The sequence below is a fragment of the Pan troglodytes genome, chromosome 9, assembly GCF_028858775.2.
Source record: "Pan troglodytes isolate AG18354 chromosome 9, NHGRI_mPanTro3-v2.0_pri, whole genome shotgun sequence".
NCBI lineage: Eukaryota > Metazoa > Chordata > Mammalia > Primates > Hominidae > Pan > Pan troglodytes.
Genome location: NC_072407.2, coordinates 117,047,028 through 117,071,138, shown reverse-complemented (window position 1 = coordinate 117,071,138; position 24,111 = coordinate 117,047,028). Strand labels below are relative to the sequence as shown.

General features: G+C 44.7%; 1 long non-coding RNA gene across 1 annotated transcript; it reads left to right on the top strand.

Moving 5' to 3' along the window:
• Positions 1-1,007: 1,007 nt before the first annotated feature.
• Positions 1,008-23,846, top strand: LOC134807384 (uncharacterized). Its single transcript, XR_010147680.1, has 3 exons — positions 1,008-1,095; positions 21,486-21,568; positions 22,471-23,846. It is a non-coding gene; the product is annotated as an uncharacterized LOC134807384 (long non-coding RNA).
• The last annotated feature ends 265 nt before the right edge of the window (positions 23,847-24,111 follow it).

Genomic DNA, 24,111 nt, shown 5'->3' with positions numbered 1-24,111 from the left:
CTAGGTGACATAGCGAGACTCCGTCTCAAAAAAAAAAAAAAAAATCTCATGTGAACTGGAACTCTCATCCCCCAGCTGAAGCACAGAGCAGGAGGTCTTGGAACCACAGCCATGGGATGAAGGGGACACAGGTGGGGAGTGGAGTGGAGGAGAGCAGCAGGCCTGTGGCCCTGGTGCATCTCACACGGTGGAGTGGAATGCCGGTGGGGTTTGGAATCAGATGACCGGGATTCAAGTCTTTCCCCCTCCATTTATTAACCGTGTTCTCTTGTGGAAATTATTTAATTTCTCTGACTTTCTGTTTCCTCATGGGGAAAAGATTAAAATAAATAATGTAGACAAAAAGCATTTTGTAAATGATATACCAAGGTACTATTTTTAATTTGGGTAGCTTGAGTCAAAAGAACTTTAGATTTGGTAAATGTGAACTCCAATACTCAAGAACCCTGTGGCCCTGTTGTTCTTGCCAGAGCTGTGGGTTGTAAGGAACAGAGACCCCTAAAAGGGGAGGGGAGGGGCTGTCAAGGATGTGGAGTCTCGTAGGTGTGCAGGGCTGTGGCTCCGCTAGCCTTGTGGGAGACAAGTGAAGGTGAGCCTAGTTTCACAGTAGCCCCTGGGAACAGCTTCTCTGCCTCCCTTGGGCAGCCTGGGTTTTCGCTCTCAGCATTTTGGCCTTTTTCTGTGCGTCTGTTCTGTTCTGTCTCCATTCTGTCAGCTTACATTGCTTACTTCTCATTTCTACTCACCTAATAATTTCACCTTATTTGTGACCACATCATCCTTAGCCCTATCTTTGCGCAAACTTTCTGTTTTACCATCCACTACCACTGATATGGTTTGGCTGTGTCCTGACTCACATCTCAATTTGAATTGTAATAATCCCCACGTTTCAAGGCTGGGGCCAGCTGGAGATAATGGAATCATGGGGGATTTCCCCTACACTGTTCTCATGGTAGTAAGTCTCATGAGACCTGATGGTTTTATAAATGGGAGTTCCCCTGCCCAAGCTCACTCTTGCCTGCCTCCACGTAAGGTGTGACTTGCTCCTCCTTGCCTTCCACCGTGATTGTGAGGCCTCCCCAGCCATGTGGAACTGTGAGTCAATTAAATCTTTTTCCTTTATAATTACCCATTCTCGGGTATGTCTTTATTAGCAATGTGAGAATAGACTAATACAACCACCAGTGGCAATTTTCCTCCAAATGTTTTTGCTCAAAACCCAGAAAGAGCCTGATCTTCCTCCTCAGCCTCCGAGAGCATAGGTCACTAGCCTTTCTATGGATCAGTTACTCTTAGGTCCCATGCCCGCCCCTCATCAGTCATCTGTGGCTGGAAAAACAGAGTCATGTGCTACCCAGGGGGCTTGGAGTGGGGTGGATTCCCTTAGAATGAGCTTTAGATGGGTTAGTAAATGATCAGCAATCCTAGGACATGTAGGCAAGTCACAAGATCTCCACAACAAACTCTCCTGGTTCCTCATCTGTAAAGCACATTATCAGGCAGGTGAAATGAACCAATTAGTGAAAGTGCTTCCCTTGATCTGACCCCTCCTCTCCACATCCTCGGCCGCTCTCTTAATCCAGGCCTTCATCATCGCTCACCTGGGCTAATCCAATAATCCTCTAACTGGTTTCTTGGCCTCCAGTGGTACTTCTCCCCCATTGGATCACATCTATTTTCCACTGAACTGGTGTAGTGATCTTTCTAAAATGCAGATGTGAAGAGCTACAAGATTAAGAGTTGGTGAGGATGTGATGAAACAGGCATCTTCTGTTTTGCTGATGGGATGGTATATTCCTACAATGTTAGGGGATAATAAGATGGCAATCTATTAAAATTCAAAACACCATAACCTTTGATTCAGCAGTCCTACTTTTTTGGGGGGTGGTCTATCCTATGGAAATGAAGGCACCGGTATGTAAGACTACGTGAGTTATGTGAGTTATTGTAGCATTATTTTAGGTATTGACATAATTGTAAATAACCTTGATATCCAACCATTAATGTTTGAATAAATGTTACTACAACCATACGCTGGGAAATTATACATATATTTAAAAATATTTCTGTGTCTATTGACTAGAAGGAGTATCACAACATGACATAAGCAGATTGCTGAATAAAGGATATGATGCCTTTTTCAAGAAACTAGTAGTTTAAAAACGGCATATATGTCTACATGTTCATATTTGCCTGAGGAATGACTGGGCACCTGGGGTGGTCTAGGACAGCGGTTCTCAAGCTTTTATAAGTGTCAGAATCACCTGAAGGACAGTAGCAGATTGCTGGGCACACCCCAGGCTTCTTATTTAATAGGTCTGGAGTGAGGCACAAGAACTTGCCTTTCTAACAAGCTCCGGGAGGATACTGACGCTGCTCTTCCAGGGAATGCACTTTGAGACCCACTGGTATAGAGATTACTGGGGCAATTAGAAGTGTGGTGGGAGAAATTATGAAAGTTTTCTTTATAAAACCAATTATATTATTTCACTGGCTTTAGTACATTTACGTAACTGCTATTAATTTTGAAGAGGAATATGGTAATAGGGAAAAAATTATATGAAAAAGGAAAGGAAATCCACTTAGCTCCTGCCACTCCCTTCCCCAATCTCCTTCAAAGGTTAAAGTCTTGCTCAAAGGATAAAGTCCAAACTTGTGGCTGTGGCATGAAGGTCTTTTGGGATTGGGGCCCTGCCTTTGACCTCTTCAGTCTCACATCATCTGGCTGTGCTTAGCCCATCTACTCCATAGCCTGTGGAGCCTCCTGCCATTCCAGGATGTGCCTGCTGTTCCACACCTCATTCCCTCGGCTCCTTTGTTTGCCTTTGTGAGCTTCAAAGACAGGAATTGACTACCTTGTCTTTGGATTCCCAGCATGAAGGTGCATTTCTGTGCCAATATAGTAGGTGCTCAATAATTTTTTTTGAATGGGAGGATGAATGAATGAATTGTAGGCGCCAAAGGAAGCTGCTGGATTTGAACCTCCCATGCAGAGTTAGGCCTGCTCTACAGAGCATCCTCTGAGGGAGCAGACTGCCGCTGTGGTTCCCAGGTGCCTGTGTGTCAAGGAAATGCAAACAAACGCAAACAGCAGGGAAAGCGGGCAGGTGTGGGTCGAGCAGTCTATGTTCCAGACCCACCTGCTTCTCCTTGAAACTCTTCAGCCCCTCCTCAATCTTCCCAAACCCACTCAGTCTAAGTGGGTAATGGCAAAGAGAGGAGGGAAGGTGCAGGGAGGTCCCAGCATGGGACTTTCAAAGGGGCTGCATCGTGATGCTAATTTGTCTTTGGAGCAAGAGCCTGTGAGTGTGAATGAATGCATGGGTGCCTAGAGATGTGGGTGTGTGGGCATGTGCGCACTCACCTATAATTAAGCACAAAGCCTCACATTTGTGTGGTGCTTTACAGTTTATAAAGCACTTCATATCCATTATTTCATTAAGTCCCAGGAAGCCCTGTGACTTATGCAGAGACTTGTCATTTTCATTTTTGAGATGAACAAAGTAAGGCTTGGAGAGTCGAAGTGACTTGCTTCAGACGACACTTGGAGGGAGCCCATCGAGATAAAGAACAAAGGTATCACCTAGTTCTGTTTCCAGGGCCTGTCCTTCCTCCTCGCATCCTCAGCAGTAAATGAGATGAGGGCAGGGCAGGGCAGGGCAGGGCCGGGCAGGACTCCCCAGATCTGTCCACACAGCCCCTCCTCCTCAGTGGGACCCAATCACGCTTCCTGTGGGTGGTGCTGCTCCAGCATCTTCATGCCCTATTAATCAGCTGGTCGCTCATCAGACATTGTTGAATACCTGCCATATGGCTCATCACTGTGGGGCACACGGAGATATTTGTAAGACAGAGCATATCATAATGTACAAAAATAAAGAATGCTTTGGAGTCAGGCAGGCCTGGGTTCAGATGTTGTCATTGCCTCCTTTCCTAGCTGTGGGCTTTTGGGCAAATTATTTAACCCATCTAAGCCTCAGTCACCCTATCTCTAAAATGGGATCAGTAATACCTACCTTGATTGCTTTGAGTATCCAATGAGGAAATGTATGTAATGTGCTCTGCATACTGTCTGGTACATAGTTAGCCCTCAATAAAAACAACAATCATTGTTCCAGATGGTGCAGTCAGGGAGGGCCTCTCAGAAGAGGGCCCACTTTAACTGGGTCTCTTTGGGCCTAATTGAGCCTCTGAGGTTCCAGGAGCTCATTCAGTGTTTAAATCTGTGCATGAAGAGGTCTGGGTTAACCAGTCCAGTCTGTTTGTCTTTGGGGATTAGTCCCTGGTGTGCTGGCCTCAGCCCCTCTAGGACTCTAAGTGAGCAGCTGGCAACAAGGAGAGCCTCTGTGAAGAAAGCCAGCTTCCTATGAGCTCTGGGGCAGGGAGGAGGGTGGAGGGAGAGATCTAAGAGGAGAGGGCAGTGAGTGACCCAGGCAGATGCCCAGTGCAGGACCTGGGCCCGTAGCTGCCATCCAAGGAGACAGTGCACCAGCTTTAGCCCAGAGGTGCTGCCCCATTCAAGGCTAGAGGGTGGGACCCACCAGGAAGGTGCCCTCACCCCACCCACTCTTTATTCTTTCATACTCTGACACTTTCTTTTAGTGTTTGTGTTACTGTCCTTTCCTTTTACTATCTTAGCCCCTGGGTCTTTAGAAAGGTGAAGTGGAAAAAAGCATGGATTTTGAAGCCTGGTAGATAGGGTTGGACCCTGTTTTCCCTACTCACTAGCTGTGTGACCTTACAATAATTCCTTATTTTTTCTGGGCCTCATTTTCCCCTTCAGTGAAATGTGGATGATAATAATAATTCCAAAACCCACAAGCTGATTGCGAGGATTACATAAAAGAATGCTGTGAGCCCAGCACGTGGATGGTACCCAATAAGTATGGATTTGCTCCCTTTCTGCTATTGAGCTTGACTTCTGTTTCTATCCCTTTTCACCAGATATCAGAATGGCCACCCACCCACAGAAAGCTGCAGGGTTGTACCTGTAAGAATATCTATTTTTCTTTCCTTTAAAAAATGGGATAGAGAATTAAATATAGCTAGGAGCAGCACCTTCCCCAGGGAGAAAGTCAACTGATTGTGATGTCAGGGATGAAGCCACCTGCAGGACCTGGGGAGAATGGGTGGTGGAAGATGGGAGCCAGAAGAGTAAGATCCCAAGGGAGCCACATCCACCCATCCCTGAGCATGCACCTCCTCCTGGCTGTCAGAGCACCATCCAGAGATCATTCTGGAACTTTCAGAATTATCTTAGACTCCTTTTTTCTTCTCCTAGATTCAATTTGTTAGACTGCAAATATGATTTGGGTGCCCACTATGTGCTAGACGCTATTCTATGTGCTTCACTTCGAACTCATCCCTCCTGCGATTTTGCCTTAAGATGACCCTTTGTTTAACTGAGTGCCTGCAGTGTGAGCCAGGACCCCTGATATCAGGCAGCTGATAATATTATCTCTGTTAATTCTCACCAGAATCACAAAGGTGTATTCCCTAGTATCTTCATTTTACACACGGCATCCTGGGGGTCAGTGAGGCTGAAGATCCTGCCCAGCATCACACAGTGAGTGGGAACCAGAACTGAAGCCCAGGTAGCCTGGCTGAGAAGGTTCAGCTCTACTTCTCCACACTGGCTTTGTCTCTTTCTAAGGCTACCGCAGGGGTGTCCTCACCCTTCCCCACCCAAGCCATCCTCCAGGCCACCATCAAAATGGCCTTTCTAAAATTCCAACAGCCTAGGTGGCCCTTCAAAGACCTTCTCAGGCTTCCTTCTCTTATCTCTCCAGCTCATCTTCTGACAATTTCCTCCGAAACACTTGCCTCTCCAAGCAGGCCATGTGTTTCCACACCTCTGTGCCCTGCACACACGGTTTTTACTCCATTCTCTGAATGGGGAAATAAACTTTCACCTCCTCCGTGTAGCCTCCCCTGACCCTCCAGGCTGACCCCACAGTCCTATCCTGTGGTCCCACAGCATCAGCCTTAGATAGCCATTCCAGCACCTATCCTAGAGAGTATTAGAATTTATTTGTTTGCATTCCTGATTTCTCCTTAGGCTGTAAATTTCTTGAGGCAGAGAATGACTCTTATTTATCTTTGTATTCCTAATGTCTTGTACAGTCAGTGTATGGCACATAAAATAATGTTCTATAAGTGTTTGTTGAGCTGAGTTAAAGTTAGGGCTATTGTTGAAAGTCAGGCCAAAGTGCCAGAGACGACCTCCTACATACTCCTCACCTGGGTTTGCTTTCTGAGAACTGTTCTTTGTGGGACCCCTGCCCACCCCTGACCCCTCGAAACCTCTCTTGGGTCTCATGGCTTCAGGATCTTTGGACTGAGAGCCAAGAGTCATACCAACCTCTTGGCACCACCATCACCTCACTCTGGGATCACAGACAGGTTTCTGGTTTCCTGACGTCCCTGCTGCCCTGCCACTCCCCCTCTGTCTGCACCAGTTTGAGCTGTTCTAACAAAATGCCACAGACTGGGTGGTTTATAAACAACAGATGTTTATTTCTTACAGTTCTGCAGACTGGGAAGTCCAAGATAAAGGCACTGGCAGATTTGGTGTCTGGTGAGGGCTTACTTCCTGGTCCGTAGAGAGCACCTTCTTGCTATGTCTTTGCATGGTGGAGTCAAGCTAGCTCTCTGGGTCCTGTTTAGAAAACCACTCATCCCATTTTTGAGGGCTCCACTCTCAACCTCATCACCTCCCAAAGTCCCCACCTCCTAAAACTGCCACCTTGGGGGTTAGGATTCAACATATGAATTTGAAGGTGGCACTTACATTTAGGCCCTAGTGCCACTGCTTCTAGCATCTCACCACCATTAAAAGAAAAAGTTGGAGAAGGTAGACTAAGCTCCCCGGAATTCCTATAAGGCAGGAATTGGCCAGATGGAATAAGCATCATCCACAGGTGGGATGTAAGTCAGGAGGAAGAAGATCATTCAGAGGGCAGGGCGCTGTGCCTCTAGGAGAGCTGTAGGTCTCTCTACGGGACTCTGAGATGGGCAGAAGAGCCTTTGCCTCAACTGGTCCTCCCAGATTGGGTGAGGCAGGGGAGCTTGCATTGATTGAGCACTTCTCTTGGGCTTTACAAACATTGTTACAATGAATGAGGGGGGAAACATGATCATTCGCACCTTCCCAAAGAAGAAACTGAGCTCCCAAGGGGTTGTGTACAGACACCCTGTGTCTGTGTCCACGGTCAACAGAGAGCAAAACTAGTAAAGGCAGTATTTGAATCCCTTCCTGGCCAGCACTTAGCTACCAAGAAAAGGCCTAGGGCAGAAAAATCTCTTGGATATCCGAAATGATTTGACTTTTTAACATGCTGGCTGCAAGGGTCCCTGCAGCTAGCCTAATCCCAGTGCAGGAAAACAGTTCCCTGATAGCCTTACCCAGGCTTCACAGAGTTCTGCTTGATAAGCACACTGTTTCCCAGCTGGCTGCCCATTGAGTGCTGTCTGATTTTGCTAGAAAACAAAGATAACCCCCTCCCAGACCAATTTCTCGTTCTGCTCTTCCTTCCCTAGAGCCCGTTTCCAGTGACTACTGATGAAGATTCTCTCACTGGCCAAACTTTAGTCTGGCTCCTCTGAGCCTTCTTCTCTACTAGTCTTCGGCCTTGGTCTTCCTTGTCTGTCTGTCTCTGCAGAGTCTAATATTAGTAAATTCCCAGAAAGCTAATTTAGGAGGAATCCTTCCACCCTTGATATCTGAGCACACTAGTCTGCCTTCAGCAAGAATCCCATTAAGTTGATTTAGCAAGAATTCTCCTCTCCTTGGTCCACCGACTCCCCACATTCTGCTCACTGGCTATCAATCCCCACCTGTCCTTGCTGTTATTCAGAGTCAAGCCCAATCTTTCTCCCCTATTGCAATAGTATTGCTGCCTATGGTGATAGTCCTGCAGAAAGTCTTCCTTACCATTTTAACAAGTGTCAGGATAGTCTTTTCAACACTGCCCCCACATCATGAGCATGGGCAGAGGCAGAGACAAGCAAAAACAAGTGAGTCACTCTCATGTCTTCCCACCCCCGACTGTCTTTGGGCCTGACTGGTACCACTGAGTGGGATTTGCTACAGGAATCAGGGTGGGGGCCTGGAGCCTCAGGACCCCAGAATGACCTAGGCAGGGCAATAATTAGCTGCCCTCAAAAGAACAGGCCACCTTGAGGTGGGGTCTGCCTGGCATCTGGAGCTGCTGGTCCGAGTAGTTGGTCTGGATTTTACCATGCATTCTGGTATACAAGAAACGTCATGCTACTTGATTAAATTAAATGAAATCTGGTGTTGAGTTTCCATCCCACCAAGGTGTCAGGGACGCTTTCCCACCCTCCCCCTTCCCTTGGGCCAGGTTGTGCACAGAGCCAGCACTGGAGAAGTCCTTTGATCCTGGGCACTCACTGGTCCCCAATGACATAATCATTTCCCGTCCTCCGTGAACCCGAAGGGTGGATGGTTCTGTTGCTTTTGCATCAGACTTGGAGATGGGAAAGGAATCTGCTGAGGCTTCTCAGGTAGAGCCATGAGCCACTCCCTCTGAAGCCCTCCACTTCCCAACCCCCCCATCCCCATCTCACTTTGGAAAGTCCCCGTTCCTCTGCTTCTCTGGGAAGGCCTGGTACAATCCATCTGAGAAGCCAATGGTGGAAGCTGTCTTTCCATCCCTTACAGTTCAGGAAATGACCTGCTACCTTCTTGAAGAGGGAGAGAAAATTACTTGAGGAATAAAACACACAGGAACATCTCCACAAGCCTTCCTGCCTGTGCCTCTAGACTCTCAGAGATGAAGAGAATGTGTGTTTAGGTTGCCAGGTCTTGAGGAACAGCAGGGGCAAGGCTGGGAGTGGGGTTCAGAGTTTTAATAAAACGAGAAACATTCATTCACTATATTCTTCCCTCCCAGTCTTCTCAACCGCCTACCTCAAAGGCCTTCCGGAAGGGAAAACAGGCTTGGTACATCTTCCCTTGGGAGCTGAGCCCAGGTTTAAGGAGGCAATGTATTTGTTTATCGAATTTGAAATGGGGAAAGGGTCCACTGGGAAGGGTGAGAAATATTAAAACTCCTGCCAGGGCTGAGCAAAGATTTCCGTCCTTCTGCCTGTCTGGGGACCTGGGTGTATACTGGGGGCACCATGTGTATATGTGTGTGTGTGTGTGTGTGTACACTTTTCTCTGTGGCTGTACTGGGTGGCAAGGCACCAAAGGGAGAAACAGTGTGCCCACCCACCTTGAATGCACTATGCTAATGAATGAAGCATTACTATGTCATTCCCCAAGGGCCCCAGGCCCAGATCACATCTCCATTAATGCACCCCTGGAGTTCATTGTGATTGGCATCGCTACAATAAACAGTAAATGAGTGAATAATAATTGGCCATCTATTTGAAAGTGTTTCTGAGGTTGCCATGGTAATCACACCTTTTATTAAGCTTTATTAAGCCGCAGCCCGGGGAGTGAGGCGGCAGGAGCCCGGCCTCCCTGGGCCCACTGCAGGGGATCTGACCTGCTTGGTGACCTTTCCTGGGAGGCTCTGGGGTACAGGGGTGGGGCCTGGATGCTGCCTTCTTATTTTCTTATTTAATTGTTTTTTTAACTATTCACCTTCTCTGGGACATTTGAGATGATCCCTTTAATCTCCAACTAAATAGAAAAGAAAAGGTTTCCCTCCTGTTTTTTCCCCTCCTCAAATACTTACGGATGGGAATGGAGGGAGGGCAATGTTATTTTATTTTTGCTCTAAGAATTTCCTCTCTGAACAATGTTAAGAATTAAAATTAGAAAAATTCTGGAAAATAAAATTTATTTTATTTTAGGATGATGACGAAAATCCTTCAGATAAGGTGCTATTATCCTGTCTTTATTATTCCGCTCTCTCCCCACCCTCCACCAGTGAATTCTAAATCCCTCTATGCAAGGAAAAGACTTTAATGTGAAACTACCTAGAATATCAGATCATTGTAATTCCTGTCCACCAGGAACAAGCAGTACAGTATTATTCTCGCATGCGAGAGTAAAGCACAGTTCTGCATCCAGGGGCAATACCATTCTTTCTCTCTCTCTCTCTCTCTCTTTCTCTGTCTCTGTCTCTCTCTCTCTCTCTCACACACACACACACACACACACATACACACACACACAAAAGAGATTCAGGAACTTCTTGTTCTGCTTGTGGGTCTGCTCTTGCTGAATTCTGATTTCAATGTCAGTGGGTAGGCATGTAAGCTTTGGGAGTGATGGACCATGGATTGTGGCAGGAGCATCTATTCATCTCTGTGGATGTTAAAACAACTAGCTTATTGTTACACCTGCTCAGAACTGTCTAAATCTGCAGCAGGAGAAAAGTCATGCTTGGAAATGGTCACAGTCAAATCAGAGAAACAATAACTCAAAATATTATTTTCGTCTAGTCTATACAGCAAACCCCCATGACACACGTTTACATATGTAACAAACCTGCACATCCAGCACATGTACCCTTGAACTTAAAATAAAAATTTAAAAAGAAACACATGATAAAAAAAGTTGTACTAAAAGACATTTCCATTAAAAAAAGTATTTTTTTAATCCAAAAGGTATATGTTATATTGTCTGTAGTTCATTTTAAAATACCTCAGTACAGTACAGACTGTGAGTAGACTTGCCAAATTTGGCAAATAAAATACAGAACACAGTTAAATGTGAGTTTCGGGTAAATACCAAATAATTTCTTAGTATGTCCCAAATATTAGATATATTTTATCTGGCAACCCTAACTGTGAGATATTCTTTTGATCCAAATTCTAGGGGGTGATTAGTTAACATGTGAAGAATTCTAATCAGGAAAACACACTTCAGGGGTGGTTAGTTAACATTTGAAAGACTCCAAGCAGAAGATACATTCCCTAGGCAGCTCCTGGAAGACCTCCAGCTATTTTTATAACCTATCAAGACCAGAGCTTTGCTAATTAGCATAATGGATGTTAGAAATAATTTTCTTGGGTGAAACAAGTAGTTTGAGATGTGTGTATTGGCCAGAAGTATCAGATACAAGAGCTCTCCCTGCCCTTGCACGGAAAGGTATATAAATTTAGCAAGTCCAGTGGCAACAGATGCTTTTTGCAATGGTGCCCTAAGATTTTAAACCAGTCCTATTTATAGACTCTAATCAGAGAATTTTAAAGCCTGACTCCGAACCCACCACTAGAATATTGCTACATCTTCATGCAATGTGCTATCACATAGACTAAAAAGGTCAGAAGGCTAGAATTCCATTGAGTGTTCCGGATAGGCTATGTGTTTGGGGCCAGCTTGCTAATAAATATTTGTATGCATAGGAGAATACAGCCTGAAACTTGTTCTTATTGTAACATACCAACTGGGAATGAGAGCATCGCCTTTAACTGTCTGCAGAAAGAACACAATTGGTGTAGGTCGGTACAGAACAGAAGAGAATCTTACAGTAACTAAGGCAGAGTTTTGGTTCTCAGAAGTGTGTGAATAAAAAGAAATGAAAGATTTAGAAGAAGTGGAAAGTACTGAAAGGAGTAGCTCAGCAAATAAAACACATTCCTGGGGACAAGAGTTACATCCAAATAATCTTCAAAACGTTTGTCAACATAATCATTGTTAAGTGTAGAATTCAATGGCATGAACTATATTCACAATACTGTGCAACCATCAGTGCTATCCATTTCCAGAACCCTTATCATCCCAAACTGAAACTTTGTACCCATGAATAACTCCCCATCCTTCCTTCCCCCACCCTCTGTCAACCACTGCTATGAATCTGCCTATTCTAGATACCTCATATAAGTAGACACATTCTGTATTTGTCCTTTTGTGTTGGGCTTATTTCACTAAGCATCATGTTTTCAAGGTGCATCCATGTTGTAGACTGTGTCAGAATTTCCTTCCTTTTTAGGGCTGAATTATATTCCATTGTATATACATACTGCACGTCAGGGAATCTTCTGACAGTGGGCTTGGGATTCATAGACACGCCTGAGTTCTGCGTGTCCTTGGGCAACTTGCTGTGTGACCTTGGGCAAGTCACTTAGTTTCTCTGAGTTTCATTTTCCTTATCTTTAAGTGCATACATCTTTCTTTTTATTTAGAATTTTATCGTGAAAATCAAATAAGGTAATGTATGTAAAGAGCCTTATAAATAGCAATGATCACATTGAGTAATATTGTGCTTCTTGGCACTAGAATACATAAAAAAACTACATCTTCTTTCCATCTTACTCTAATGCTGGTGATTTCTTCTGTTCTAGAGGTTTTACCTATTTGTCAAACACCATTGAATGCAAATACCTTGAGGCTCAGTATCTTGTAGCTCAATTTATTACAAAACTTTGAAATATTTAAGAGTAAATTCAATTAGTAAAAGTGTAATTACTGCCTGAATAAACTATACTTTAAATTTTAATATGCCAAAGTGGATCATTTTATGAGCAGAACAAGCTCTATGTTATACATTTTTAATGCTCCTAAACTAACAAAATGACATACAACGTATAAAAGATACTAAAAAAATTATTGTGTTCATTTTCACGTTCCACCCAAATCTCCACCCTGCCCTTAGCCAAAGCAAAATAACCCATTTTATTTGATCCCTTCAATGATTCCATTTTGCATGTTTAAGCACTCCCATCTTTTTAACTAGTCCAACTTCTCTAACTGGAAGAAGGAAGCTACAAGGGGTTAGGCCCCTGGAGTTCAAAGGAGGATGGAGAAGAAGGCCTGTGTAAAGAAGCTGCATATGGACCCCAAATCACTAGCTAGCGGGAACACAATGAAATCAGCACCTTGTATAGACTGGGCGGTGCAGGGCCTGTCTCAATGCTGGTCCTGGATTTAGGATTGTTGTAAGGTTTTGCCTCCATCACAGCTCTCAGGTGCAGGTCTAGGCTCTGTGGGGTGGAGCAGGGTGGAGTGGGAAGGCACCGGTGTGGCAGGATTGGGTCTGAGCTTCAAAGACACCAGGAGACCACTGCAGCCTCTGCTTCCCAGCCAAAATGCAGGCCTCAGACACTTTCCGACAGCCTTGAAATGGTGCCAGAAGGAGGGGGAAAGAAAAAAGGAGGAAAGAAAAGATAAAGTGCATGTTCACAAAGCAGCCTCTCCCTAGTCCATCCACACTGTCTAATTTTCAGCTGGGCTTCCAGCTCATGGGAGACATGAGGCCTTGTGTTGGCCAAGTTCTCTCACCCGCGGCTTCCCAGACACTTGAAGGTCCAGCAATTACCCGGTAATTACCCCATTTATTGCCTCATTATGGGTGACCACCTTTTGGCAGGCATTTCCCTGGGAAGGTCCCTTCTCCAGCACAGGCTTCTTAACACCGGGAAGGGAGCAGGCAGGCCTGCTGGGCCCTGCTGCTGTGGCGGTGGTGCTGAACTGCACTTTCCTCCCGCACCCTCACCCAGTCCCGCTTGCCCTTGCCTGCTCTTGGCCCTGCACCAAGTCCTGAATCTCTGCTTTCACTAACGCCTGGCTGGGCTGGGTGGGTCACACTAGAGCTGCGCCCTGCCATCTAACAGACCCCCATCTCATTTCTCCTGTCTCCATCACAATGGCCAAGGCACCACCAGGAGTTTCCTCAGCATTTGATTCCCTTCCTGGAGCTTCCCCAGTCCCCACACCTCTCATATGTATGGTAGCTTCAGGTGCTTGGTTCAAAAGGCCCGCCTAGTGTCCTTTGGATTCCAGACACCTTGATGCCTGCTAGTTCTAACAGTCTCACATCCGTACCCTGTGCTCCAGAAGACCAATTTTTAACACATCTCACATTCTGGTGAGCAGTTTAGGAATTTGCAGGTTATGGGGGTGGGAGGTTGGGATAAGCGGGGGCAGAATATGCCAATATCTGTGTCTTCCAAGCAAGTTATAGGTAAAATTGGGTTGGTCAGAGAAGAATGGAGCTGGGATAAAGAACTTGGGATTTTACAGAATATAAATGAGTGAGTCACTTTTTGGGGTGAGATGGAAATTGGCGTGGATTTATAGCCAATAGCTCTAGGAGGGACCTTGGGGATCACCTTGTGTATCTCCTCATTTTACAAAGGAAAGCTCAAGGCCTGGAGCAATGTGTGCCTCCTCCCTTCTAGTCCAGAGCAATGCTCTTTGGGGGTGGGCACCTTTTATGCATATTTCAGTCTAATGTCTTTGTTTGCTTGTCCCTGTCTTCCATGCCCTAACAAGCCTCTCCCATTCTCCTCCTGAGGGCATCTTGTCTGTCTCATTGTGGCCTGTGAAGGAGCTGAGCTCTCCTCTGGGCACTAGCTTAGGACCTCACATATGGCTAGAATATAGTTTTTTTGAGGATGCCCCTATAATTCCCCTACATTCAGCTTTTTTCTCAGTGCTGAGCCGGGACTACCAAAGGCCTCCCTGGCCTGGCAGGACATCCCAAAGGGCGCCCTGCCGCTGACCTCCCTGAGCATGCTGTGCTTTTCCGTGCATCCGGAAAGACCAGGCTTGCCTGCTAAAGATACTCCTTACACTTATCCCTGAGTAAATGTGTGCCAGGCCTGCTCCTAACAGCAGTGTCAAGGCCTGCAGGGGCCCAGGGCAGAGGTACAGGTTCGTTTTTACACATGCTCTGCACTCAAGAGAAGGGTGGGCCCGGGTGCCTGCTCTCATTGTCTGCAGCTTCGTCTCTATAGAAGCCCTTGTTGCTAAGTTACCACAGCCCCTTCCATGCAGCTGTTAGAGCTGAGGAAGGGGAGAGGCACAGATGGCATCGTGGTCCTATACAAGCAGTACTCAAGGCCTCGGGCCAAATGCTTTTGTTTAGGAGGAGAATTTTATCTCACTCATTCATCCATCCATCCGTCCATCCAACAAATATTTATTGAAAACTTCCTATGTGCCAGGCTCCTACCTGTGGGACTCTATGCCAGGAAATAAGGAATAAGGAATCTCTCCAGTCTTACCTGGCAGCCTGCTCTAGTCCTTGTTAACAAAGCTCTAGCTATCCAGCGCCCTAAGGTAATAACAACAGGGGCACCAGGCAGAGATTGTTGTGTGCCAGGCACCATCCTAAGAGCTTCACACATACCTACTCACTTGATCCTCACAGCAACCAGTCAGGTGGTGGTTCCACTAGAAACCCCTTTTACTGAGAAAACTGAGGCTCAGAGATAGTGCCAACACCTTACCAGCTAACAACTAGTACATGGCAAAGCCAGGATTAAACTCAGTAAGTCTGGTTCCCAAATATGTCCTTTTAACCAGAAACTACTGTTGAAATTTGTCTTTATATATAACAATGGAAGTGCAATAGAAGATTTTAAGCAGGGGGTTAATATGGGCAGAAGGTTTTTCAAAAATCAGACTGACTGTTTTCTAGAAGGTGAATTGGGTTATGGCAGGAGTGGGTGGGTCTGTGAGGAGGTCTTTGCAGGAGTCCTGGTGAGGAACGGTGGGGAATCAAACCACAGTGGAGGGAGTGGGGTAGGGAAGATTTAGGTCAATTAAAAAAAAATCTCAATGTCTATGGGCTTGGTTTAAATTTCTTATCTTTCAATGTCTGCTTTCAACTGTGCTCCTTTTCTGCCCTTTGGCCCTTAGGCAAAGTCTTTAATTTACTTGAGAAACAGTCAAGTTTAAACTTCCAATCCAGAATCAGATTCAAACTTGATCAGCTTTTCTTAATGCTAACTGGGCTTTGGCTTTGGGTGGAAATAATGTCCCTCTGCCTTCTGAGTCTTTTCCATCTGATGTTTAGGCTTGGAGAGGAGATAGAACAACTGTTAGAATGATGACGCCTCTGTGAGTATGGTACTTTACCCACAGAAAGCATTGAATAAATATGTGTAGAATGACTGAATGAATGCCTGAACTTAAAAAAATGAACTTATGATCTTATCGCTAATGTGTTACTGTCTGCTCTGGAATGAAAGCTCATGAAGGGTGGGAAACTGTGTGTGTGTGTGTGTGTGTGTAGATAGATAGATGAATTTACTGTTTTTGTGTATGTGCTTTGCCCCAGGCAGTATCCAGAGCAGTAGTGGACTCAGGGTGATTTTGATAGTGATGATTCTGGCATTTAGCGCTCCATGGTCCAACCCACCTCTTCAGTTTTTATTTTCCCTGCACAATTTTTCTGCCCTAGTAAAACTCATTGCTTTCTAGTATGCTTGGTATCTTTTTCTTGATGTTGCCTGTATAGAGCACTACAGTGAGGCATCTTCCAAGAATCTGTAGATAAGGGAACTAGTATTGTCTGTTAAGCATTAAACTTTAAGATCTGTACAGAGCAGAGATATGCAAAGTCACCTTCAGGAGACAGAGTGGTTCCCTCAGTGGCACAACTTGACAGTAACCTGATTGAATGTATTAACACACCTACAGGAAGCATGTGTTAATCAGAAGTGACTCTGCTCAGCCATAAGGCAGAAAGAAAAGAGTCACAGAGGTGGTGACCATACAAACTAGAGGGTGTTTGGGCCAACAGACCTGCGATGTTATGGCCAGCCGTGTTATAGCGATGGAAGTGGGCATGATGGCCATTGGATTTCAGGTAATTCAGCCTCACTGGCCTCACCATCCTTGTTGGGAAGACAGAAACATCAGTTCATCTTAGTGTGATGCCAGCACATATTACACTTATTTGTTTGGTTTCCATTGCTCAGATAATGCTTCATGCGTGTACCACAGAGTAATAATAAAATATTCGCTATTGTTTTTATTGTTTTGATTATGAGTTGGGAAAAGGTGTACTAGTTGAATAAATAGAACTACTCTGTCCAGGAACAACACAGTCCCCGATGAAAATAAATAAACTGGCATTCCACGTTTACATACACTAAATGCTAACATTAGATAGCCTCTGTAATATCATTCTTTCCTGGGTGAGCTGAGAAAATCAGGTGTTCTGGCCTGCAAGATTGACAGTCAAACCCTGGATGGGGTGAATTCTCAAACGGAATGGATGATATTCCCTGAGCAGCCTCTTGGAGACAGCCGTTTGGAGTGAAACCAGTCTACACTCTACCCTGGCCTGCCCCAGCTTCTTTCTCCTATCTAAAACCTATACTTTTTTAGGAGGCTCAGCTTAGCCACTGTCACTGGTGAGGCCAAGAGTGTGTGCTCCCTCATCTAAGTTCCTTAGCACCTGCCCTTGGTACCCCATGGAGCATAGCACACACTATGGGCTCTATAGTTGGACTAACTGTGTAATTTTGGGCCAGGTACTTCATCTCTCTGTGTTTCAGTTTCCTTCTCTGTAAAATTGATGTAATAATAGTGCTGACCTCACAGGGGTGTTGCAAAACTTCATGAACAAATGCATATAAAGCCCTTGGCACCATGTCTATCACATAGTAAGAGCTCAATGAAAGTTAGTCATTGCTGTTAATTGCTGCTTATTTTTCTAAGCATGTGTCCTGTTTCTGCAACTCATTGTGAGTTGCTTGCAGTAGAGATGATGCCTGTGAGCTTCAGTGCCTCCATCTGTAAAATGGGAATAATAACAGTCATGCCATGGGTTTATTGGGATAAAAAGTTAGAGAATAAGCATAAAGAGCCCCGTTGGTATCTACATATAGTAGGTGTTCAAGAAATCCTTTTTGATGTTATTGTTATTATACCTATTAGTAGGCCCTCTGCCTGACACAGGCTCTGAACATGGTTGCATCAGACATATATGTGATTGAGTCACATATATGATGATGACAGAGGTCCTATGGAACAGGAATAGAATAAGTAGCCACCCTTCTTGAGGCAGTTAGAGCTAATTCCCATGGGCTAATGAATTGATTCCCAGGAACTTTGAAATTGGCTATGTGAAATGTGGAGTACACCGTCCAGTGACATGGCCAAGTATTGGTACATCTCAGCACCTTTGCACAGACTGCTCTCCCCATCTGAGCTGCCCTCCACTACTCATCCTTTAAGGCCCAATCAAATGTTATTGTCCTTGCACTTTCTGACTTCCTGTCTCCATCACACATCCCCTTAGCTGTCACTCTTCCTTCCTCTCACTTTTCATGTATGTATCACATGGCATGAACCATACTTTATCAGTCATTCATTCATATATGTATATGTATCAGTCATTCATAGATATATATACACATACACACATATATACACATACACACATATATACACATATGTACACATACATACACATATACAGTCATGTGACACATAATGAAGTTTTGGTGAACACCTGACTGCATATATGACAGTGGTCCTATAATATTGTGTTGTCATATTTTTACTGAACCTTGTCTATGTTTAGATACACAAATACCGTTATATTATAGCTGCCGACAGTATTGAGTACTGTAACATGCTGTACAGGTTTGTATCATAGGAGCAAGAGGCTACACCATGCAGCCTTGGTGTGTAGTAGGCTGTACCATCTAGGTTTGTGTAAGTACGCTCTAGGATGTTCACGCAACAATGAAATTGCCTAACGATACATTTCTCAGAATGTATCCCCATTGTTAAGTGATACATGACTGGACTATATATGGCATATCTACATGTATATACCTGTCCTAGTGGGCACAGACTATGTGTTATTCATAATTTGGTCTTCAGCACCCAGCAGCTGCTCAATTGATGTTACACATGAAGATAAAATGGCTAAAATGGTTGGTGGTTCATGTGCCTTGAGTTCATTCTCCAGTGCTGGGATTGGGGTTGTTCTAATCCATCTGTACTCCAGCTCTGAGTCCCTACTGTGACTGGTAGATCACCTGGGGATCAGTGTGTGACTCTGAAGCAGAGAGAGATCACAACTCCACCCCTTCCTACAGAGCCAGACGCAGATCAGACACAGGGTAGCGGGGCCTATGATGCGTATGTGTGATGGGGAATATCCACTCAGTCAGAGGCGAGCAGGAGCAGGGGTGGAATGACTTGTGGTCCCTGGTGGTCTGTGCCCCGTTGTCACCACACACTGCTCCTGGGAGATGAAGCTTCCTGCCCTTTTTTGGTCTAGAAACAATGGAGAAGAGCTTTGTTTTTCTTTGGTCCTGGCTGGGAGGGGGGTGAACAAGACTGTGATTTCCTGGCTCCTCTGCATCACTGACATTGTGAGTGATCAGGGCGAGGTGGTGTTAGGACTACAGGGAGAACTGTGCATTCAAGAATCTTAAGGAGGGGATTATTACCGATAAATAAACACAGACACTGCTCTAAAGCAGAATTTGTGTTTTCTCTCAAGGGCCCCAGGAAATCAGCAAGCAACCCACGTAGTTGAGAACAGCCAGGCAACCCCTCCTGACCTCAGATTACTGCTAATGATAAGAGCTGGAAGCCCAGCTCCATGCACGTGAGGGAGGGGTGCTCAACCCCCTGAGGTTAGGGATGCACTTCATCTTTTGGGATTTTCCACAATAGATATATTTTTAGCAAGAAAAGATTTAAAATCCCACAACTCAGTGCAACTTCCTTGCTTAAACCCAGTTGCTTTTCAGAAGAAAGCTGAAGGAGGAGGTTTGAAAACAGTCCTCTCCGGCCATAGGAGGTAATCCCACTTTTGCAGAAGTTACCAGGAGCCTTGATCCTGGCAAGTGAGCTTCTGGGAACCTCTCTGAAATATGCCCCTAAGAGTCCCTCAACCACTCATCAGCCCTTTGCTGAACCGAGATAATCTAGGGTCTTATTTCCCAAAGAGTGTTCTGTGGTCAACGATCCCAGAAGTTGTGCTCCTTGAAAAAATACTAAGAAGTCAGGGTCCTGGAAATACTACCCACTCACTCTAGCCAAGATGGTCCCTCTCTTCTTCCTCAAACATGATAGGCACGCTCCTGTCTGGAGTCGTCATGCCTGCTTCACCCTCTGGTTGGTATGTTCTTCCTCCAGATACCTGCATGGCAAACTCCTCCCTTCATCTTCAATTCTTTGCTGAAGAATGAGGTCTCTCTCTTTGCTTTTCTATCCCCCTTCTATGCCTTTTTTCTTTTTTTAACACTCACCCGTAACTTTAATAAACGATGTCCCTTTATGCCCTATCAGTTGTTGCATCTTCACAGCCACTCTGGCAGGAGGTAATAAATATGGCACAGTGTCCACTGGCACTTAGAGCTTCCAGAGAAAGAAGCACACAATATTTTGACTCACATTTCATTGGACCTAACAAGTCACACGACTGCATCTAACGTCAAAAGGAAGAGGGAAATGCATTTGCTACCCTGGCACATATGTCAATGCTTCTAATGACTACCATACCAGTTTAAGAGCTGTCAGTGAGTGCCTTTCCATTGCTCATGGAATAAAGTCCAAATTTCTTTGCTGGATTTAAAAATCTCTGCATGATCTGGCTCCTGCTTATCTCTCAGACTCACATCTCAGCTTAGAGGTCATTTCTTCCAGGAAGCCCTCCCTGATTGAGCTTTCTGGGTTGAGGATTCTTCATCCCATGTGCTTCCAGAAACTTGGTACTTCCTAGCATGTTAGTACTTACTCTATCTCCTGATACAAGGTTTTCTGGTGATCTATCAGTTAGTGTTAAAAATCAATTCAGTTATTCATGACCAGTATTATAAAAAATGAAACAGAACATAATGGATCTCCTAATATGTAGTAAGGATTTGTAATGCTTTGTGAAATTTTTGTTTCATTATATGCATGTAGATCAGTCCTGTGTGTTGGGATGACTTGTAAAATGTATTTCTTAATTTGGCTTGTGGTTAAAAGCCTTTGGAGGGCACAGCCCTCTTAGGACAGTAAATTTCATGGGGCCTGGGACCAGGTCTATCTTGTTTATCCTGGACCGCTGCTGGTGCCTAGCACCATGGCTTTCACGAAGTATGACTTCAAAATAATTTTAAAATTATTGTATGAATGAATTCTCTGTCACCTGAGAATTTCAACTTTGTTTAGAACCAGGGTGGAAGTCCGGGCTGTTTTCTTTCAGTCCCATTACCCTTGATGAATGATGCCAGCTTGGATTTCTAATGCCAAGACTTCCCTCACTTCCCAAGCAGGCTGAATGGATGTGGGCTGCAGCCTACAGACCACTGGGCTTGGAAGCCTACAAGAGCCATTTCTCTTAATCAAGGCCCTCGTGGTGTCCTGAAATCCAGTGCCATCCTTATGCACAGGGGCAGCAGGATGCTAATGATGCTGCCCCAAAATTACTATCAGGGGTCAGAAAAACGTGTGTTCAAATCCCGTTTTATAATGTGCTGGTTGTAGGACTTTAGGCAAGGGGCCTCTCTGAGCCTAAGGTTTTTTCTCTGTAAAATAGAGGTAACATTATCTTCCTTCCAAAGTTGATGTAAGGATTAGAGAAAATGTTTATTTCCTATTTCTGGAAATACAGGCATTCAATAAATCATGTCTGTTTATTATCATTAGTAGCTTTAACCAAACTCACTTTTAAAAGTACTTGAAATCCCTTTATTAGTAAACCATTCCTTTGAGTTAAGACATCATTTACTATAAAATGCTCTAGTTTCCCTGGGAGGGTAAGTATCTTAAGTCATGATCAACATCTTTGTATGAATAACTTGTTATATCTTTCTTTCAGTGTGGGATCAGCTGACATCTGGCTTTGATGGGAGGAAAGGAGGAGAAACAGAAACAGAAAAGAGAAGCCTGGGAAAAAGGAGGGTATGTGTGGCCAGAGGAGTTGGGGGTGTCTAGAATAAATGACTTATCCTTCACGAGGTTCCCCTTCTGTGGCAGGTGGCTGGTGGGGATGATGTTGCGTCTCTGAGTCTCAGATTCCCTATGTTATATCTACCTCTTTTAGCAGGGTCAGCTGCATAATGTCCAGGGACAAGTGCAAAATGAAAATGTGGGGCTTCTTGTCCAAAAAGGAGGAAAATTGGTTTTTATTTATTTATTTATTTATTTATTTATTTATTTATTTATTGTTATATAGTGTGTGCTCTCCTGAGAACGTAGTCCTTACCAAAAAGCACAGACCCTCACCTTGGGCCACCCTCCCACCCCTGCCCCCATGCCCCAGCAGGTTGGAGGGTGGCAGTGGTCACAGGGCAGGGTTGGGGGAACAGGCTGCTGAGAACCCATCTGGGGGAGGCAGGAGGTGGGAGGTCAGGACCACAGGTTAGCTCATCTCACCATGTGTGACCACAGTGGTCACATGTCCATGAAACAGGTCCTGCCCTTCAGCTCTGCTGAGCGCTGCTTCTGTGACCCCACTGTCACCTGGCCCTGGCTTCCTATGAACTCCAGGTCTTCCCATCCCTGAGCCCCCTGGGCCGAATCCCTAGGGGCAGGTGCTACAGCTGCTCCTGCCTCTGCCTGCCCTTCTTGAAGTAGTCTCTGTTGGAGCTGCTGTGTTTCTGCACTGGTGCAGCCCTCAAAGCAGGTGCAGCTGGGAAGCAGGGCATGGAGAGAGCAGAGAATGTGCTGCCTCTCTGTGTGTGCTCCTCCTGCTCCCCGGTTCTTGTCATGAGGTTTCCCAGAGTGAAAAATGATGACTTGGGTACTTTATTAATCACCCTACCCTTCCAAGGAAAATGACTGTAACTTTTCCATCGTGGCAGCAACCGCGATCTCCTTCTGCCTTGGCTGGAAGTGACCTCCAGATTTGGAATGCCAGCCAGGCCTGGGCTAGTGCCTGCAAGTCCTGGCTGCTGGCTGCTTTCTTGCTTTTCCTTTCCACCGAGAGAGGAAGAGCTCTTCGGCTGAGGGAAAGGAGCAGGTTGGATAGCAAGAGCTGGTATACAAACATCTCCAACCAAGGATCAGTGCATGTGTAGGAAGACAGCATCAGGAGAAGACACCACAGGAAATAGCTTCAACGCTTGGGATTTGGAGTCCCCATACCTGGGTTCAAGTCCTGGCTCAGACACTTCCAGACCGTGTCATACTGAGACTCTGTTTTTTTTCTTTGTCTGCAGAATGGGTATACAAATAATTCCTGTTTCCTACCATTGAGGCAAGGAGCAAATGCAATGTGTAGAGAAAGGTCTTTAAGAAAAGCTATAAAAAGATTGGCTGGCCTCATGGGAGGTAACACAGAACAAGAACACAGTTCACGATTGCATTACTGGTTTTTGTAATTCCAGCATAATGGGTGCTATACCATTTTTAAGTATAAAAGTACCGGTATTATTGTCGGTGCAAAATACTGTTATTTTTATAATAGTAAAATAATAGGATTTAACTGTTATAATTTATGTTATCCTATACTATTACCTACTAGTATAATGTTTATATAATATAGATACAATTTAAAGTACATTACTGTTATATTCTAATAAATGCTGAATACTATTATTTCTAAAGTATTAAAATGTGAAATCTGAATGATTTCACGTCTGGAGACATACTGGGAGAAATATGCTGCGTTAAACTTCTAATCAAGCAAAGATATATTATTTAGAAAGCATTTTGATCATAACCTTCTTCCATTTAAAACTCTCCAAAGCATCTTGTTTTTATTTTTATTTCCATTTCCCACCGTCAGTGATGAAGTTGGACATTATTATGTATGTTTATTAGTGATTTATATTTTCTCCAGAGCTGGCTTAGATCCGCATCTACCACCAGGGGGTTCTGATGGCGTTTTCATAGAACTGTGGCCTGAGATATAATATGGGGAGGAGTGGCAGGATGAGGCAGTGTGGTACGGGATTGGGGAACAAGAGGGGAAGAAGGGTCCCCTCCATTCTTCTGAAACGTGCCCACCTCCTTGTCCTCCTCACTCCTGAGTTGGACTTCTTCAGCTCTTCTCCCCTTAATCTCTACCAGGTACCAAGTCATTCTCTCAGGGACTAGGACAAAGGACTCTTAGCTGTAGTGGAACTGGCTTTCTTACCATGAAACAGCATCTGAGGATAAACTGTAGAAGAATTGTAATTCAACCTTTCATTCTTACAAAACAGTGGTATTCAATAAAAGTGGATTTAATTTGCTATTTTGCTTTGATATTGCCATTTTTATGGATAAAATATGGGAATTTGGGGTCAGATGACTCTGCCATTTTCAGGACTTTAACAAATCACATCACCTTTCTGAGCCTCAGTTTCCTTATCTTTAAAATGGGAGTTCTTAAGTAGATGTGTGGCCAGAAGTCAATGTGATTATCCACGAAGTGTTTGTGTGGTACCTGGCCCATGGTTACGTACTCAGGGAAGACTGGCTTTTGTTCTTAACTATTATTAGACTTTGCTATTCCACCC